This window comes from Triturus cristatus, chromosome 10 (assembly GCF_964204655.1).
Source record: "Triturus cristatus chromosome 10, aTriCri1.1, whole genome shotgun sequence".
Classification (NCBI taxonomy): domain Eukaryota; kingdom Metazoa; phylum Chordata; class Amphibia; order Caudata; family Salamandridae; genus Triturus; species Triturus cristatus.
In genome coordinates this window covers 734,243,912-734,260,722 of record NC_140593.1, presented here as the reverse complement: position 1 = coordinate 734,260,722, position 16,811 = coordinate 734,243,912, and the positions used below count along the sequence as shown (strand labels likewise).

The window sequence follows — 16,811 nt, the reverse complement described above, 5'->3', positions numbered from 1 at the left end:
CTACCGACTGATTTCCAGTGCCCTCAGCTCCTGTCGAGATTTTCCCTTCTACTCTCACATCTGACTGAACTGGTACACCCCCAGTCCCTTCCGTCTGGGCTGACTTTGCTCCAGGGGCGTCTAGGTTGTAAGAAGGTGGTCTCTCAGATAGTAACCTCTCTAACAGGCTATCATCTGTATCAGTCATCCTCATCATCCACCTTTACTCTTGAGCCTTCAGTCTTTACCAACAAGGGGTACAGTCTGTGTCCTTCTATTCCCTGTATTCTCCACCTTCTTCTTTCTTAAGCATCCCATTTCGCATCCTGAAATGCCTTCGACTTCTTCACCCTTTCCTGGCTTCTATCTCTTTTCCTATCATGCGCTGCTCTAATCCACGCATTCAATGCTTAAAACTGTGTCGGCCTTGGCAAAGGTTGTAAAGCCGCCATCACAGACTTCAATTGGTACAATACTTCCAACCTGAACGAACCATATCTCGGGAAAGCTAATTCTCCTTCGCCTTGGGTCATTTTATGCCAGTTTTCAATCCAAATTATAGTATGCAATCCCACATGTCTCGCCATATAATGTGCTGGAGTATCCTCGGGAGGGGCCTCTTCTCTCTCACGAGTAACCACATGTTTGTCGCCTCTCCATAATTCTCGAAAAACGTTAAAACATTTCATGATGACAAATCTCGATCGCACACAATATTCGTTCACTTCCTGATGTCAATCCACCAATAACAACGCGAACCACACCAACCAACCTATCGCAGCGCGACACCTCCTGACGTCCCTTTCCTCCAATCGCAGCAGTTCCCCTCCTTCACAACTCGCGTCTCACCCTTGCTTTTGGCCCATTCATACACTGAAATAACAGTTTGTCCCAAACAAGTTACTTCTCTGACTGTACGTCCACAGTCTCTCGAAGTTGTCGACCTAGGTGGCAGCCGTCTGTCCCCGTCCGGCCAGACAAATCGCCTCTAATAGGTTACAATTACTCAAGTTCCCATACAACAACCCACGACCAGCGTCTGTCTGTCATACACTCACACATTCGCTCCCCCTATCTCGGTCCAGGTGATCGATGGTACCTCACGATCTCCTTCGGGTGGTCAACAAAATCTACCGCGGGTGTCTTCTACACCCAATCACTTAATCTACTCGTCGAGCCTAAGACTTTCCCGGGCTGCGCGCGCTCACAGCTTGATCTCACAATCACTCAACATTCACACCAACTCCGCAAGATATCACACAACAAAACACCGCAATCTACAACATCTCACCCTATTCATACTCGCTCCTCCTCGAACTGCTGCTTCCTGCCGCACTGCTACTCTCCGTCCGCATCCATCAGCCGCCGTCGTCCGCTGCTCACTATCTGATGATTCACCATCACTTAGCGTCTATGGGCCTCAAGGATCACTTATCCTACTCTAAATCTTCCCTCGCTATCGGAAGTAACCATCCGTCACTGCTACCAACTGACAGGGCCTGGATTCTTGTCTCTCCAATTATCTACAAGAACCCACTCAGGTCGCCAGGAACTTTTTACTTGCCGGATAGCATAGAGGGAGTAAACACAATTATCAAGATGTATCTGCTGCAATTTGACATCATTAAATAAGAGGACTCCAAATCTATGCTCTTCGAGATTTTATTATAAGTAAGAACATCTGAACATAAAGGCACCTCAAAACAAGGTACAAAAGGTAAATAGGCACAAGAACAAAGGCCAGCCTACGAAGTATTCTCATCCGACTGAAAATGAAAAGAATTACAGATTCTAAAAGCATCAGGTATAAAATGGTTATGGTAAAGTCCAATTTAGGAATCATTAGTTAAGCATCTCTGTCCCTACACTAGTCTAAAGGGGCATCCCTACATAGCATTCCCTCCCAGGCAAGAGAACTTTGAAAAAGGTGTCAGAAGTGAAACTTCCAAAGAAGTCTTCACTTAGTGAGAGCTCGGTCTAAGATGCTCCTTCTAGCTTCCCGCCTAATCCTCATCTGCTCAACCCTCGGGGCGCTGTCCCTAATACAAAACCCCAAAATCATAGAACACGCCTTCGGCACACCTCTTCAGCCAGGTCTTCCTCCGGTAATTTTCCATCGAGCGCTGTCCAACTTCCATCGTCCGTTGACTCGACCTTGGGTCCCAGGCACCTTCCATGCTAGCTGTTACAATTTGCACATTCCAATGCACTCCCCTGTCGGCTTCTCACTGCATCTCAACTCCTAAAACAAAGACTTATTCTCCCTAACGAGCTAAATGTCCTTGCACCTGCAACAGAAACATGGGAACGAAAACCTTATCCAGTAATAGGGTATCTTTCATAGATTCACATGCCTGAATCATTCCCCGTCGTCGGAATGGGAGTCACCGGTAAATAACAAAGCAATGTCTTAGACATATACAGCACTAGGCCCCAGAGGCCTTAGTTTAGTAAGCTATCCACGTCCTTATGTAAAAAGGACCAGATTTTGGCCAGAGCCAATCAGCTAACACCACCCTCTAGAACCTTCCTGGTAGGAGCTCTAGTCCCTCAGATTTTCTACTGCACGTCGTGCTAAGGGAGTCTCCACTGAGCTCTGCTCATTACTTTTGGATTAACAGTATTTCTACTCAACTTTTTGAGATTTCAGCATGGCTGATACACCAAAGAAAGGTTTGTTCAGACCCTGTGCTTCTTGCGGGAAGAAGAGGCTACATATCGACGACCAACATAAGGACTGTTTGTACTGCCTCTATCCCAGTCACAGTTCAAAAGACTGCAAGGTATGTCGGACTTTCTCTTCTAAGACCCTGAAAGACCGCCTTTTAATATGGCTGCAAAGGCTAAAGGACAAGGAAGCTGTAGTGTCCTCTGAGGAAAGTGAGTTCCTCTATCTCGTCTCACTCCTCACGTAAAAGACCAAGGGTGTCATCTCCGGGCCCTTCGTCGCAGCCGCCTCAAAAGAAGACGCAGAAAAAGTCTTCAGAGGTCCTGAATTTGCCTCCTCCGGGGAGTACGTCTCCTAAGGTGATGCCCCATACCTTCAAAAAACCAGTTTCCACCTCGTCGACGACAACCATGTCGACGGTGGCGTCGACGAGAATCTCCGTCGACAGCGATTTGTTACCTCGTCGACGACTACTCTATCGACGATGGCATCCCATTCAATGTCTTCGACCACTCCATCGTCGACGGCAGGTAAAACCATCTCGTCGACGTTGGTCATTAAAAAGTCTTCGTCGTCGATTAAACTGCCAACGGGAGGATCGACGACGCCGTCGACGAGAGCTTCCTCGTCGACAGCAACATCATCGTCGACGGTGTCCTCGTCGACGAAGCTTTCAACGACAAACACCGTCGACGACGAGGGTACCGTCGACTAGACAATCGCCGTCGACGACTAAGAAACCATTTTCATCGTCCTCGTCGCTGACGACGACGACAGACGACGATCCCGTCGACGACGTTTATACCTGTAACGCCGGTTACAGCTCTACCGTCGACGAGCCCCTCGAGGGATATGAACACTGATGACCAAAGTACATATGTGCATGTAAAGATAACGAAACGTGCACTGACTCCGGCCTTCACCTCACCCAGTAAGGTCCCAACCTTGCCTCCTTCTCCCCTTTTTGAAGAGGAGGATTCGGATGATGCCAGTCTGTTTCCTGCGGCGACTAGTCCATCGCAGCTCCACGTGAAATACCAGGATGTCTCAGATTACGAGGACATTACCCAGGAATATGAGGAGGTTTCACCTCAAGAATACATGCCGCCTCCACCTTCCATGGTGTCTACCGGCGTCTTTGGTCACGGACCTTCAATTCTTAATATCGGACTATAAACAATGATTTCCGACACAAGCACCTCCACCGATGCCTGCGGGGCCTTCCACGCCGCGGCCACGACCACCTCCGCTACTCTTGCAACCAGAGAAGGTTGCATCTCCGCCTCGCCCCATCACGGACGACGAGGATGAGGACCCTGAAGGAGAAATTCAGGACGTCCAATCTCACCAAGATGAATGGGATGATTACATCCTTCCTTGCCCGGTTTCGCCTGCCCCTACCACGGCCGACTCACCGCCAGAGGACATCGGCGGTTTTCATAACATCATAGAGCGGCCCAGTGCTTCCAGATTCCAATGCCCTCGCACCAACAAGACTGTTTCCTATATGACTTTAAGGAACCTTTCAAGAAGTCTGTTCGGGCAATTCCTATTATTGATTATATTTCGGACCAAGGCATGAAGATTATGCAGAACCCTTCGTCAGTCCCGCCGGTTCTACCACGCCTGGACAAAAAATATAAAGCTCCAGACACCGCTCCGGTTTGTCTCACAGGCCATCCACAGCCGGACTCTGTTATCACTCAGGCTGCGCAGAGGAGGTCTAACAACCCAGCGGCTCTGTTGACAGCTCCACCAGATAGAGGGACGACGTCTGGACAACATAGGAAAACGGTTTTCCTCTATGTCGGCCTTAACAGTGCGTGCCTCCAACGCCATTGCACTGTTGGGACGGTACAACCGTCAAATGTGGGCGGACATTGCACCAAACCTGGCGGATTTGCCTAATGAATCAAAAGAGGAGGCAAAGAAGATTCTGTTGGAGGGTGAAAGATCTGCCTCTGAACTTATAGACTGTGCAATGGATATTGCTTCAACCGGTTTTAGACAGCTGGCCGGTGCAGCCGTTCTCCGACGCCAGGGTTGGCTCAAGGCAACTTCTTTCAGGCCAGAGGTCCAAACCAAGGTGCTGGACATGCCATATGATGGCCAACTTCTATTCGGTCCTCTTATTGATGAGGCGTTGCAGGGTATCAAAAAAGATACCAATACCGCCAGGGCTTTGGGTTCTTTAGTCTCGGAACCCTTCCTTTCGTGGGTCAAGAGGAAGAGGTCAGACTTCCACCAGAGGAGATTTCCAACAACGTTCCTTTCTCCTCCTCCCAACAGTACCGTCCGCAATATCAGCAGCAACAGCAATCTTCTTACCACAAATCTTCCTTTCGTGGCAAAGGAGGAAGACAAAAAGGAGCTGCGCGGCGGCAATGACTTAAAGTTGCAGCCGGTCTCAAGCTTCTCTCTACCCTCCAAGATTGGCGGAAAAATCTCTCACTTTCTCCACAATTGGCAAAAGATAACTACGGACCGATGGGTCCTCCAATTAGTACAGTTCGGCCATTCTCTGGAATTCATACAGATTCCTCCTCAAACTTCTCCCCGCCAAAAAACTCACAAAAACCTACGTCCTTTACTCCTAGAAGTAAAAACTATGCTTCAGAAGGGAGCTATAGAGTTCCCCCAAGCCAACGAGGGAAAGGGTTCTACTCCCACTTCTTTCTCATCCGGAAAATAGAGAAAAAATGGAGGCCCATATTGGACCTCTGGAATCTGAACAAATTTCTGAAAAAAGTCGTTTCGTATGATTACCACACAGGAGGTTTTAAATCTACTCAACGCAAACTACTATATGGTGTCGTTGGACCTTCAAGACGCCTATTTTCATATTCCAATACACCGCAACCACAAGAAATTCCTGCGATTCATGGTGGCGGGCAGGCATTACCAGTTTCGGGTTCTGCCATTTGGGCTCAAATCGGCGCCACGCATTTTCACCAAATGTCTAGCACCAGTGGCTGCGCACCTACGCCATTACCATCACCAAGTCTTCCCATATCTAGACGACTGGCTTATCAAGTCTCCATCTCTAGAAGGCGTGACAAGATCTTCCATCGCTTGTCTGACGCTTTTCGAGTCGCTGGGACTCTCTCTCAACCATGGCAAGTCTGTCCTGCAGCCATCCCAGCGCATGCAATTTCTGGGAGCTACACTAGACACCATACAAAAGAAAGCATTCCCGTCACAGGAACGCAAAGGCAAACTTCGATCTCTGCCACTCCAGATAATGTCCAGAAAGACGCTGTCAGTGCGTCTCTTCAAATCCCTGCTCGGGATGATGTCCTCTTGCATCCTATTAATCCTGCATTGCCGCCTTCGGATGCGACCCCTGCAAGAAGCACTGTCGGATCAGTGGATCCAGTGTACAGGGTCCTTCGACATCATCCAGGTAACCCCGGTGATCAAACAAGCTCTACGATGGTGGGTTTGCTCCCAGAACCTTTCGCAAGGCTTGCCTTTCTTGCTTCCTGCTACTCCTTATATAATCACCACAGACTCCTCCTTAGAGGGCTGGGGGGCTTTCCTCCAAGAACTGCAGATAAGCGGAAAGTGGTCCCCTTCGGAGAAAATGCTTCATATCAACCTTTTAGAGCTTCGAGCAGTCTATCTAGCTCTGGTGGCTTTCCTCCCACGAATCAAAAACTCAGTAGTGCGTGTCCGGACAGACAACACCACGACAATGCATTACCTGAACAAGCAAGGAGGGACTCGCTCACTGACACTTTTGCGCGAGTCACAAAAAATTTGGAACTGGCTGCTCTGCCACAACATCTCACTTCGAGCAGATTATGTTCCAGGAGTCCACAACGTGTTGGCAGATTATCTCAGCAGGAGGCAGGCAGTATGCCACGAGTGGGAACTAGATCAGCTAGTCCTCAACAACATTTTCGCACAATGGGGCACACCTCTGCTGGACCTCTTCGCCACCCAGCACAACGCCAGATGCCAACACTTTGCAAGCTGGCATCCCCAACCAGGGTCCCTGGGGAATGCCTTTTCGATAGCATGGTGCAACGTCTTTGCGTACGCCTTTCCGCCGTTTCCCTTGATTCCCAGGGTACTAAGGAAGATGAAGGCGGAACCCTGCACTCTGATACTAATAGCCCCAGCTTGGCCACGCCAACACTGGTTCACGGAACTTCACCTCCTTTCCCTGGAACCTCCGATCAGATTGAAGCCGTTTCCATCTCTTCTGACGCTCAACAATCAGCAGATTCAACATCCGGATCCGGCCTCTCTCAGGTTATAGGCATGGCTCCTGAGTTCAGAGAGTTTCAGGGCTTAGACATTCCTCCAGACTGCAGACAAATTCGAGCTCGAGCAGACAGTACCAACAAGACATACTCGCTCAATTGGAAGAGATTCTGTATCTGGTGTAAAACAAACAGGTTACACCCTCTTTCTTCCACCCCAGAGCAAGTCTTGCTGTACCTCTTACATCTGGCAAAATCTGGTCTTGCTCATGCCTCCATTAAGGTACACCTAGCTGCAATTTCACGCTTCAGGAGGTCCTCTTCAGGCCCATCATTATGGTCTCACAGACTCATTAAGCAATTACTTAAAGGACTGTTTCGAACATTCCCGCCAGTAAAGCCTGTTTCACCGGCTTGGAATCTCAACACGGTGCTAGCTCAACTGATGAAACACCCGTTTGAGCCAATCCACAGAGCTGACCTTAAGTTTGTCTCCTGGAAGGTGGCACTTTTGCTGGCCCTTACCTCGGCGAGGCGAGTGGGGGAGCTCCAAGCGTTCTCTATCCAAGACCCATTCCTGCAATTCAAAACAAGATGGGGTCCTTCTCCGCACAAATCCAGCGTTCATTCCCAAGGTTCCATCTCAATTCCACCTCAATGAACCTGTTCTACGCTCATTCTTCCCGAATCCACAAACAGTGGCGGAAAGAACTCTACATTCCCTAGACATTCAGCGATGTTTAAAATTTTACATTGATAGAACGAAATCATTTCGTAGATCTAATCAGCTCTTCATAGCCTACAGCAGACCTCAAAGGGCTACCGCTCACAAAACAGAGCATTTCCCGCTGGATTTCATCAGCCATTTCCTTCTGTCACCAACAGGCAGGACGTCCGTGTGAGAAAGTGCCATCTTTCTTGCATGGTATGCCCCCACTTTTTGCTAAATTGCTGAATGTACTTAGATTGAGTGTACCCTGGGTTCCTGCCAATCAGGTGCCCAGGGCCTATGTTCCTTCCTTAAACCACGCAAACTCCAAATTGGCAAACCCTAGCCACATGTCAGCCCCTAGTAAATGGTACCCTAGGTACCCAGGGCCTTGTGGCCAGGGAAGGCCTCTAAGGGCTGCAGCATTGTGCCACCCTCAGAGGCCCTGTACCCTTACACACACACACTGCCCTTGCAGGCTGAGTGTCTGGGTGCAGGACAAAACAAAGAGTCGACATGGCACACATCACTGTGTACCATGCCCATCACCTACACTGCCAAGGCATATGTCAGCCACCCCTCTAGCTGGGTGCATTACGCCTATGGTGTGGGCACAGGAGCAGGAGCCCTGTACCCCTACAGTAACCGGGTCCATTCCTGGGCACTAAGTGCAGTGCTGTCATTTAAGAGTACATGGTGCTGAGAGCTTGTCAAACACTAGCTCCACAGCACCATATTGGCAACACTGAAGCCTGGGAAGTTTGGAATCAAACTTCTCAGCACATTGAACCCACACTGATGCCAGTGTAGGATTTAATGTACTAAGCACCCCAGAGGGCATCTTAGAGATGCCCCCTTACAGCTAACTTACAATCCACGTCTGCTCTGAGGCTGCCCAGGCTGCCACACAGCAGACACGTTGCTGGACCCCTGGGTGGGAGAGCCCCTGCTCTCCCGGGCCTGCAACAATGCGCACATCCTGGGTGAGGTGAGAAATCTCCTCCCCCAGGATGAGCAAAGGGAATCTTCAAAGGCAGGCCGCCATTTGGAGTTTCCCCAGGCCACTGCAACCCCCCACTCTGGCGGGAAGCTTGGCCGGAAACCCCATACAAGGACAGGGGATGTGCCAGCCTGCCCACCCCACCCCTCAGGTGGGGGAGGCGAGGTGAAGCACATCTCCGGGCTCTCGCCATCTTGAAGATGGGAGGCCCTACCCTATCAGGATTAGGCTACTGCCCCCTTCCCACAGGAGAGAGGCAGGATAGGGGGTGTACCCACCCCAGGACAAGGACCCATTGGTCCCTGGCCTTCACCTACCTGTAACGCCCCTAAATCTAGTATTTAGGGGCACCCTGAACCTTCCTTCCTGAGATTCCAGATAGAAAATTACAAGAAGAACAAGAAGAACAAAGACCTGCCCTGCAGCTGCTAAAAAGAGAAGACACCAACTGCTTAGGCCCCAGCCCTACCGGCCTGTCGACTCTCAAACCTGCACCAGCGCGGCATCTCTCGTGGCCAGCAACCTCACCAACCCCGGAGGACCTGGCTACCTTTTGGCTCTAAGCCCCTGGGACTCCCATGAGTAGAGGCTCTACTCAAGAAACCTATTTTTAACCCTTGGCAGCAGCCCGGAACCGCGGACCCAACACACTCTGCACCAGCCAAGCCTGTCCAGTGCCGGAGTGGACAAAGACCCTGAGGACGACCCCACGGCGACTGTGACCCCGAGTCCGGCGCCCAAGGACCCCCCTCGACATCCCGCAGGAAGCCTGCAGCCTCAGAACCAAGTGCCACCCCAACCGCGATCAACCAGAGGGGTAAGATTCCCGACGTCAAAAGGCACCCCTGCACCCGGCGCCCTGCGGCCCCCTGTGCCCAATCCCGGGGTACCCACCTAACCTACAACTACCCAACTTACCTCTCGAAGTGGTGGTGGCACCTGAAACCTCCTCGTCCCCGAGCCTGCAGCCTTTTTCCAAACCGGAACATTCCCATTGATTTCCATTGAGCGCCCGAAGGCTCAAAAGCACCCTGCACCCAGCCGCCCGAGTGGCCCTGGCAGTACCCTCTCTACACTAACCTACTTCCCCACTTGCCCTGAGTAAGTGACCAGGAGCCCAGCTCCCACAGCCGCGTGGCTTGCCAGACAGCAGCCACCAACCAAGGCCCCCCTATCCCTCATAGGATAACATTGGGCCTAACTCTCTCTGCACCCGGCCGTCCTGAAACCGCTGAGGGTGAACCAACTGTACCTACCTGACACTGGGGGACCCCTGAGTCCATGCCCGGAATTTCAACTCTGCCAGTCGAGTACTTACCCTCAAACCGCTAACTTCATTTTCCTCATAGGGTAACATTGACTGGCTTTTTCTTCAAAAATCTTCTAAGTGTGAACTTTTCAAAACTGCAAAAATTCACCAAAAATCAGCCAAGTGACAAAAACGAATTTACTCACCTGCTCCTAGGTGAGCTCCCAGTGCTGGATCTTGGTGCCCAGCCCTGACCCTGAAAAGTGTTCACAACTATACTTACCTCTAACTCATTTTTCTCCCATAGGAAACCATTGTCTGCTTTTCTGTGAAATGTCTTCTAAGTGTCTATTTTTGCAAATTTGAAATATTCTTTTAAAATCGTACCATTTCTGCAAACGAAATTACTTACCTGTTTTTGATAAGGACCCCAGTCCTGGGTCTAGGTACCCAGTCCTGGATTACTAAAGTAACGATAAAGTACTCTACGTGCAATTTGAATTTCTTGCCATAGAGATCCATTGAATGTTTTCTTTGAAATATTTTCTAAGTGCTAACTTTTGAAATAGCTAAATATTATTTAAAAATCATTAGTTATTAAGTCGACTTTCATCACTTGATTCTGAATACTGACCCAAGGCTGGTTCTAGGAGCCAGACCTGGAATTCCAAAAGTAATCTGAAAAGTAATTTATTACAAATAAACTGAATTTACCATTGAGCTCAATGCATTGTTATGTTTAGGAAATAGGATTGTTTATTGCAACCAACTGTGACTGTTTACACACATTTATTGCTTAAGACAAAAGTATTTATATTCAACCTCTCATTCTGAGAAAGTATATTTTTACCCCCTTTGTGGTTCTAAAAATAAAACAAGCATATATTTTATATATATAAACCATTGGCCTAGAGTTCAGTTATTGAGTGTGTGAAACCATTTGCTGACTGAGTGTGTACAATAAATGCTTTACACTGTCCTCTGGTACTGCCTTACTGCTCGACCAAGCTACCACTTTTGAGAGTAAGGTCATACCTGACTTTGACCTCTATCAGCCTCTGGGGGACTGTGGACTCTGTACACCCTGTACCTATTAGGGAACAGTATATACAGAGCCACTTTCTCACAGTCCGCTGAGGACAACAGTCCGTGCCCATTCCACAAGGGCCATGTCTAATTCCATGGCACTGTTTGCTGGGGTGCCCATTGTGGACATTTGTAGAGCGGCCACATGGAAGACGCCGCATACATTCACCAAGCATTACTGCCTGGATACGGAGATCATGAAGGATGCGTCAGTGGGTCAAGCGGTACTACGTCCTCTTTTTCAATAGAGGTGAGCCCTTTCTTTCATCCCACCATCCTGAGTTTATGCACATTTCGCACTATAATGTATACCTTGTCTGACTCATTGGTTTTCTGTAGTGCTGTTTCTCACAGATAGATGTGGTTATCTAGTGACTGTATATTTTCCATATCTTTCAAAATGTGCTTTTCACTGCTTACTACTCTGATTCAAGTCGTAAAGGAAAATAATGCCTCGGGATTGATCCACAATACTACTAAATGAAGAGGTAGATTAGTTATCTCTTCTTATATAGATTATTTTTATAGATGAATCAAAATATTTCAATCCTAAGTCAAAGGTAGACCAGCACAAAAATATATACGCTTGACTAATAAATGTCAAAAACAATCATTGCTATTTTATTTTTCGCAATATATATATAGACAAATTTTACATATATATACACATTTATATTTCACATTTATATTTTACACCATTTCTGTTTGTCCTACTAATTACACAGGATGCTCTCAATACTTTATCACACTAGCATTCCTTTTTTGAAGATCACTCTCTTAGAGAAACTCAAGGGTTTATCTATTTAACCATGTAATCATAGAGTATTCTTTATATCTATTTGGTCATATTTAAATTCATATGGGTGTCTTCAAAATATATGTCGACGCGTTTCAGCCTTAAATATTTCAGGCCTCTTCAGGATTAGGGCAGTTGAATGTGCAAATTCATGATTCAACTGAATGAATGGCGAGGAAATTCGTATTGTAGCCGAAATTCTAAGGGACTTCTTTAGATTTGTTTTCTTATTTTTCTTTTTAATTCCTTGCAACTCCTGATGCGGGTGTTTTTCTTTCCCTGTTACTGCCGAATTTTTTACTGGTAGCAGCACTTGTATCACTGAGAGATGACGCTCTTAATCCTATCTCGTTATATTGTATATTCCACCCAACGTCGCGTTTTTTCTGGCGCATTACTTGTATCGTTTTCCAAGTCCTCTCTCTTTCAATCCGCGTATTTCTCTCAATCCGCGGATTGAGAGAAATACGCGGATTGAAAGAGAGAGGACTTAGAAAACGATACAAGTGATGCGCCAGAAAAAACGCGACGTTGGGTGGAATATACAATATAACGAGATAGGATTAAGAGCGTCATCTCTCAGTGATACAAGTGCTGGTACCAGTAAAAAATTCGGCAGTAACGGGGAAAGAAAACACCCGCATCAGGAGTTGCAAGGAATTAAAAAGAAATATAAGAAAAAGAAAAATAAGAAAACAAATCTAAAGAGAAGTCCCTTAGAATTTCGGCTACAATACGAATTTCCTCGCCATTCATTCAGTTGAATCATGAATTTGCAAATTCAACTGCCCTAATCCTGAAGAGGCCTGAAATATTTAAGGCTGAAACGCGTCGACATATAATTTGAAGACACCCATATGAATTTAAATATGACCAAATAGATATAAAGAATACTCTATGATTACATGGTTAAATAGATAAACCTTTGAGTTTCTCTAAGAGAGTGATCTTCAAAAAAGGAATGCTAGTGTGATAAAGTATTGAGAGCATCCTGTGTAATTAGTAGGGCAAAAAGAAATGGTGTAAAATGTAAATGTGAAATATAAATGTGTATATATATGTAAAATTTGTCTATATATATTGCGAAAAATAAAATAGCAATGATTGTTTTTGACATTTATTAGTCAAGCGTATATATTTTTGTGCTGGTCTACCTTTGACTTAGGATTGAAATATTTTGATTCATCTATAAAAATAATCTATATAAGAAGAGATAACTAATCTACCTCTTCATTTAGTAGTATTGTGGATCAATCCCGAGGCATTATTTTCTTTTACGACTTGTTTAATCACCCAGATGCCAAAGGGTTAATTGGGTAAACCCCTTTATTTCTTAAAAGGTACTACTCTGATTCAGGCATGTGAATCTATGAAAGATACCCTAATACTGGATAAGGAACACGTTACTTACCTGTAACTGCGGTTATCCAGTATTGGTATCTTTCATAGATTCACATGCAACCCACCCACCTCCCCTGGAAGGGCTCTCTAGGATCTCTGTGATACAACTGCTTAGCACTGTGCTTACGAAAATCTGAGGGACTAGAGCTCCTACCAGGAAGGTTCTAGAGGGTGGTGTTAGCTGATTGTCTCTGGCCAAAATCTGGTCCTTTTTACATAAGGACGTGGATAGCTTACTAAGCTAAGGCCTCTGGGGCCTAGTGCTGTATGTCTTCTAAGACATTGCTTTGTTATTTACCGGTGACTCCCATTCCGACGATGGGGAATGATTCAGGCATGTGAATCTATGAAAGATACCAATACTGGATAACCGCAGTTACAGCTAAGTAACGCGTTCCTTTCGCATCTTGAAGTTTTACATTTCTCTGCAACGCTGCTTTTACTGAAATCCCCTTTGGCCTACAAAATATAGCTAACATAGGAAAATGAACAGGCCTTCTCCTCTAGCGTATACATGTGGCTAGGCCTCACAACTTAAACATCTTTAGTAAATCACATCCTAGGCATTAATTCGACATTATCATGTAAATAAGCATCCTACGGTTTAATTCTAATAAATCACGCGTTTAGTTGATTACATTCTTTTGCAAAACTAATCATCTGCATTCTACTAAATACATTCACAATTCTCTACGACATTTATTCTCATATAACGTTATTACAATTCTTTATCACCTCTGTTAAACGGTTATAGCAAATACACTTCTATAACACTTCTAAATCTACATCGATTATATGCAGCTGCTGACTAGCGGTAATTATGATGCACCACTACAAATTTCAGAATCACATGGCGCTCTATCAGTTATGTAAGAATTGGTGAAGTGAGTGCATTTCTCAAAAATCTACAGACACTGGTGCCAGGGGGTCAAAGCGACTTGGCTGGGAGTGTCAGGCTAGGCCCTTTGTCCTGCAAGAGCGTTTCTTCGCACCTCGTTCGCATCCCCTGGAATGACAATGCAAGCCCTCACCTCGCATCAGCAGGAGGTCGAAGGGACTGTCTCGGAGGATGCAGGTGAATCGCGCTTTCCTCTTTAAAAGTGTAAAGGTCCACCCGCGCAGTAACAGGGAAGGGAGTTTCCATTCTTAAGCCCGGGAGAAGGTGCAAAACAACCATATTTAAAATCCAAAGAGGTCACAGAGGGTAAGGATCTTGCAATGGCAAGGTAGAAGTTCAGCAGCCGCTTGTCACTTTAATGTGCTGTATCTAAATTAATTTGTAAACTAAAAGAAATGATCCCGGTTTTATTTTGGCTTAAACAATCAGTTAATTTATCCTGATTCTGGTGCTTTTCCTTCTTATGAAAAGTAAACCTGACCAGGAGAATGCGAGGACAGTGGAGGCCTTTTAACTGAGCTTCCTCTGCTGAGCAGCCAAATTTAAAAGTGCATTCTAACGCACTCACTTTTAATGTGGTGTTTCAACCCCCACGGCCAAGGAAGGCCCTCTTTTCACGAGAAGTGCCTTCCACTAGGATGGATGCATTTTTTAAGCAAATACCTTCCTGGACAAGGTCCCTTGTGCTTTAATCTTTTGATTACAGTATTCTGGTCTTGAGGTGAGTGTCGCTCTGACTGTTGAGGTACATGACACAGGCTTAAATCTATTAAAACATGCAAGACCGAGAAACCAATGCATCACACTTTCATGGTTGGTAGAAACAGCCATTTTTGTTATTAAAAAACATGGATCTGTACTTTTATGATAAGCACTTTAAACAGAGCTTTTGGGAATGTAATTTGAATTCTTCTAGTTCATTTCATTAACTCTTGGTGACTAAAAGACTGTTGAGAAATTAAACGTGCAACCTGCAGAGGTGAGTTTAATTCACCGAGTTAGATTGAAACACAGTGCTAAAAATGATATAGGGACACAAGGAAAACGTTTGATTATTGTTGCACAGTGTAATCAAAAGCATTTTCACAGATTTCACTAAAGCACAAGACAGCAATGGCATGGGCAGGAATAGTGGAAGACTCCTTAAGACAAGGGGCAGGTACTATACAAGTACCAAGTGAAACGTGTAGATGCAAAAGACACAGTGTCCCTCTGCGCTGTCTTCTTGGATTGGATCGTAACCGTTTACACACAGATTTAGGTAACTGATACAGGTCTCATCAGCTATTCTATTGAGATTTTAACATGTAACCTTGCTGATCTAAAAAAAAATGTCAACTGAGCTATTACTAACATCCCTCCTTCTCTCAGAACTGAGCGCGCAGTGATGCCTGGCAGTAGAACAGAGCATCACAGGAGCCCTCTATCTCGGTAATATAAATATCAGTGCAGAGTTTAGATCAACCCATGCCAATGTCTCACTTATTGGATGCCATTGCTTGGTGTATCTTCGGGTAAAGGTGCAATGTAATTCTTGAGTAGGAGTGTTCAAGGCCTCATAACTTTGGGAATTCCATATTTAACCTTCAACAGTTTTGCTAAGCAAAAAGCTCAGAATGTTTTAAAAAATGACACCCTCTTTAGCAGTGGGACTGTCCCAACTGCCAATTTGGGTATGTCAACTTTACAATGCATCCTTCACCACATAGCACCTTTGCCAGGTAGTGTTTACTGTGCAGGAAAGTACCACGAAGGCTATTTATAGGTACCTTACAATGCAGGACTTTACCGTACAGGTAATTTGTTTTTTTAATTTCATAAGCACATATATAGTTCAGTGTAATTATGTGAAATATGGCACAATTACATCCAATTAAGTTCAATCACATGAAATAGAAATCTGTCATTTCGTATTACATTTTAGCACAAAATGCATCCCTGCATTAGTTTTTGGCACAACATGTTAAATAGAAGCACTGTGAACACAGTCATTTGCGTTTGGCTGTTCCTGTGTATTTGTGGCAATTTTTTACTGTGAATTACACCATTCACTGTAAATTGTTACCACAATGGGCACATAAATTGGCATAATGGCTTAATTTTTCTGAAATTACACAAATTAACCCAGCGTAATTTACATTTTGCCCTAGACCTAGATATGAAGTGGGTAATTTTCCAAAAATGATAGGCTATCTGGACCATTGGGTCCTGCAGGACTTCTATGGAAGTTCAGCTGAGCCTAAAATTTTAAAACTGCTTGAAACACATTGGCTTATTGAGCCTTTTCTCCTGACACCCAATGGGGTCCAACAATTACCCTGGACTGTACTGCAGGCCCTCACACTCACATCACAGTAACATTTTGCAGGTGCCATTACTGGGCTCAGTACCAAAGTCCTGGGAAAAAAACTGAATAAAGGCGCATTGTAGGCACCCCTTGGCCATCAGACTTCTTACACAAATAATCACAAAAGTGACATCAGACAGGATTTCATTAGTGACCATTACATGCAGGATTACTAGTAATGACCACCATTGTGTATCTGGCAAGTTCACTGATATTGTCCTCAGGAAATGTGTTATCAATTTTGATTTGGAATGCCTTTAGATGCCCCAAATGATTAAAATAATGATTTTCTTTAGGCCCAATGTACCAAACTACTCTGAGACCAAACGAGGCCCTCCTGTGAGGTTGGTCTGTACTCCTGTGGGAGTCTGTACAAGTGTCTGCCTCATGATACCTCTTAACTTTTCAAGCTTCCTTGGGAGTACCACAGTACTAGAAAGTAATTACAAAGTACTGAATGATGGGGTTGG

At 45.7% G+C, this 16,811-nt stretch overlaps 1 protein-coding gene across 13 annotated transcripts in view; it reads left to right on the top strand.

Annotated features, from left to right (window-relative positions):
• LOC146789924 (ATP-binding cassette sub-family F member 2) overlaps positions 1-16,811 on the top strand; it is a 1,015,916-nt gene that overhangs the window by 243,341 nt on the left and 755,764 nt on the right. The gene's annotated exons all lie outside the window — the stretch shown is intronic.